This window comes from Chamaea fasciata, unplaced genomic scaffold, assembly GCF_029207755.1.
Source record: "Chamaea fasciata isolate MVZ Bird 193981 ecotype frontalis unplaced genomic scaffold, bChaFas1.0.hap1 SCAF_22, whole genome shotgun sequence".
Classification (NCBI taxonomy): domain Eukaryota; kingdom Metazoa; phylum Chordata; class Aves; order Passeriformes; family Sylviidae; genus Chamaea; species Chamaea fasciata.
In genome coordinates this window covers 9,605,114-9,609,606 of record NW_027094107.1, presented here as the reverse complement: position 1 = coordinate 9,609,606, position 4,493 = coordinate 9,605,114, and positions in this window count along the sequence as shown.

Genomic DNA, 4,493 nt, shown 5'->3' with positions numbered 1-4,493 from the left:
AAGGCTAAAAAGCAATTCCTGGTCCCTTGCATGAACCTCAGCTCCCCCCCTTGTTCAAGGAACAGTTCTAGATACAAGACTAACTGAGCCAAGCGACCCTTTCCTGCCTCAGTTACGTCCTCTGAGGCCTTTACTGTCCTGAACAGAAGGTAAACAGCTAAGCCCCAGCCCCGCAGTCCTGCCCAACTTGCCTTTGCTCCCAAACCTGAACCTTTTTCTTTGCTGTGGGATTCCTTACTCGTGCAATCCTGAAGACAAATATCTGATTTGGCAGATGAGACCATTTCTAACACAAAATCTTCACCGAGGTTTCTCTTCTGATTTCAGCCTTAAGCACTCCCGTCCTTCTCAGGCAGCCCCTATCTCCAGCCGTTAGCCATGGATCCTTGCTGTTCTCTAGCTGACATTGCCACCCCTCAAGTCTCTTGATACGCATTTACATCACTCCGTAACGGCGTCCTCCTGACCCTTCCCAAACTCAGCCTGATCTCCAGGCCTACAGCCTCTCCCTGCAGATGAGGGACTATGAGAAGGGCTGCAGACAGACCTTTGCATGACCCCAGCTATGCAGCCCATGCTAATCCCAGCCCAAACCTGTCCTGCTGTTGGGATACCCCACTTACAGTTACAGTAACCCCTGTGGTGGTTTCACTTCACTTCATCTGTGAGTTGCAATCTCCCACCCTTCACTCCTTTGGTAAGAAACGCATTAGTGTCTTAAAATAAATGTTTCTTTTTATGTATAAATTAAGTATAGAAAGCATTCAGAGGGAATACATTTAATCCAAAATCGCACCTTAAAACTGTAGCTCTCAGTGTTCGCTCTCAGTTTACACAACTATTACACAGAAAAGTTTCCTTCAGTTTTTCCCCAAATTTCAAGTGTGATATAGAGCTCTTTGTCAAATCTTCCTGCTTTCCAGCCTTTGGCACCCTGAGGCATGGGATGACAGAAGGAGAGAGGGTGACGCTGCCCAGGGATGGGCTGACAGGACCACCTCCTCGGCACAGCCTCCCAAGAAGGGAATGCTCCCAACACTATCTCTTCTTTGTCATCACATGTCCAAATGCCCTGTGCCCTGCACCTCCATGATCCTTGCTGGGATCAGCCCAGTGCCAGCTCACACACTTGGACACAGTCATTGCAGAGCTTGAATTCCAGGAGTTCGGCATCGAGGAGTCCAGGGTATGTGCAAGGTCCGTGTATGGACCCAGGAGACGAGTGGGCTGGCAAGGCTGAGGTAAAACCACAACTTTTTTTACTCTAGATGCTGTAAAACAAAATCATCTCTCCTCCTCTTCTTCCTCCTCCTCCAATCCCGTAGTTATTTCAGCTGGAGTGCAAGGAGTGCATTTTAAGCCTGACTAATGGCAATTTATCTTCCTCCCACGAGGAATATTAGAGCCTGTCGATATGGGAGGATCTGCCGACCAGGCATTATGAGCATCAGGGGTTTGAGTCAGAGCATGGGGAGACTCTGGAACTGGGCTGCATGCCCAGGTGCTGAAGATGGGTGGAAAGATCAGAAAAAGAGGGAAGAGGACAGAAAAGTGTCAATGAGCAGGCTGTGCATAGCCAGAGGAGGCATTTGCTGAGAGCACCTCTGAGTATCTACTGCGATTCTCGATTCTCGGGTATTTCTGTGTACTGAAATCCTTCCCACCTTATACACATGGAATAATCTTCAAGCATCATCCAGTCTGAGTTTGACAAAGTCACTGAGTCACAGAATTTACCAGGGAGCCCTTACAGTCTTGATGGGAAAAGCAGGCACTTACAAGCACTGCAATATCATTTTAAATTTTTGTTATATGCTTCTAATTTCACTGTGCTCAGGTCGAATTAGCCTGAGGTCTGGATCTCAAAACTATTAACTCTCACTGATTAGATATTGATACGGGCTATTCTTTTCTGAAACACCATCAGTTTTGCATGCCTTTGCATACCTAACTTGAGACATCTGGAAGCCCGATTTTTTCAAGGCTCTTGGAAAAGCCACAGTTTTTTCAGTGTTTTGACATTGATTCTGTGGCTTTGAAAAGCTTCTGTCTTGAATTTCAAGTACGTAGTCATTGGTCATTTTGGAAAATCTTGTCTTAAATACTTACGGAAGGGGAACAGTGTCATGATAACGACCCATCAGAGGCAGGCTCATAAAACCGTAGTAAAGCACTTTGACAAAGAGGGTGATTTCCCTGACCGTGCTCCACCCAGTAACTGTGGCCTAATGTCCTTCCTAACTGAGGGGCAGGACACACAGTCTTTCCTAGTGTGTCTTTGAAACATCATGTCGGGAAGTGACCAGGGACATTCTCTTGTTTGCAGCAGTAAGCTCTCTGAGATGGGACATGCCTCTCATTTCATGTCTATACAAGTGCCAGGTGCACTGCTAGAAAAAACAATCTGCGTACAGGAGAAGTGCCAGCAAGACTGGCAGCATTCAGGGGGGTGGGGAGCGGGGACCTTCTGCTGCCTCTCCTGAGGAAATGGAGTGAGGTTTCATTCCAAATGAAACGTGAGGAGACTGGCTTTGCAAACTTCATGGGTCACATCTTCTGTCTCGTGAAGTGGTGGGGGTCTCTATGGTGTTTTGACTAGTTTGGCCAAGGAGCAGCTCATGATCACCAAACACAGAACTTGCTTAGCTCAGCTCACTCTCTCTGAAGCAAGTCAAAAAATAGCAGAAAACAGCAAATCATTCCCCTCCTTCTAAACCTGCTGGGTGGAGTACTTCACTCAGTATTCATTCCAATTTCTATTTACACACACAAGAATGTTTCCTAACTCTGGCTCACAGAATTGGTCCTCTCCAGTTCAAATTACAGCACACTTGAAGCTCTTGTTAGATCGTATCATCCATAGCGCCTTGTGAGAACTTACAGCATCCAAAACAAATTCAGAATTGGAAAAAACTATGGAACAGGCTTCTCTACAACGATTTTCAGCTTGTATCCATAGAAATAGAGGTTGGATTGGGAAAACTGCGCTCTGTTATTTTAAATAATCAAAATGTAGTGATTACTGTAAGGTATGTGCTTTGTTTTAAGTGGTCTGACACTCATTTCCATAGAAACAGAGAGAGGATAACAGCCCACTTGTTTGAACTGTCCTGTGGATTCTGTCTGTGTCAGAATGCAGGAATATAAAGCTTTTAAAAATGTGGGAAAGGCCTGGGGTTTTGTTCTTAATTATGGGGGGTTTTTTGGTTGTTTTTTTTTTTTTTTTTTTTTTTTTTTTCTTTGTTTTAATTCTCAAAAGCCAAAAAGAACATTAGGGAACTTCTTGGAAATTTTATTCTGGGCGAATAGAATGAAAATGACAAATACCAGCTCTTAAAAAATTACAGGGGAGAAAGCAGGAAGAAAAAGCAGTAGGATGGGGAGAAGTGTACACACACACACAGAGGAATGTGTGTGTGTGTGTGTGTGTGTGTAAAAGTATTTCTGAGATATTTTTCTGACAACTCTTGTTATTCTACATTAGATCTAGTGATTTTTTTTCACTAATAGAAGATTTTAGACCATCTAACTGAACTATTTTATTTCAAATTACTATTTTCACATTCACTTTCTTTATTTCACATTGTTTTCTTCTTAACTGACACACTAATTTTATCGGAATTTCCATACACTAAGCAATGATATGAGTTTTGAATTGGCAGTTTGGCTGAAATTCAGGGGAAAATGAATATCAAGGAGAAAAAGAAGTGAAGTGCTCAAATTTTGTCTTTGCTTTTTTAAAGCTTCCATGTAACAACACAATTCCTGCATTTCTGGCACAGTAAAATCATTCCTCCCCAAGTTCAAAAGAGAGAAACTCACTGAAGCAGATGTGATATCTTTCTTGGATTCTAACTTCTAGACTTTCAAGTGATTTTTTTCTTTGGGGAAAAAATGAATCCAATTCCTGTTGCTCGTGAGGGAAGGACAAGGCTGAGATTCTGGAATTCTACATGCTGAACATGTCTGGATTAGTTATATTGTCTTCCAGCAACTGAATATTGCCAGCTTGTAGAAGCAGCTTTCAAGGCTGTAGCAGAGAGGTGCATTCTGCACATCGTGATAAACACTTACTCCCTTCCTGCCTTTGTGTTTTATGCTACTGTCTCCAAGTTTTCTATTCACACACTACCCATCACGGGGGATAGCAGAGATTCGCAAAAATACTTTTTATATTTTAGGGTACTTGGTTTTTAGGTTAATGTTGAATAGCAAAGTAGCCCCCATTCAGCGGGAAAAGAAAAAGAAAGTGTATACATATATCTCAGTGCCATTCTACTGAAAGCATGTCTTCAGTTCCTGTCAGCCACAGTGTCCGTGAGTTTTCCTTCTCCACAGGAAGGCTTCCCTGGAAGATGTGTACAAGCCGGAGCACCCAGCTGCCTCTTGCGCTGTGCTGTCTTTCAGCCCTCCCCGCTTCACCTCCCTGGAGGTTACCTGCATTTCAAACCTCTCCCAGTTCAGTCATTCCACTTGGAAACTGCCTTTGCCTT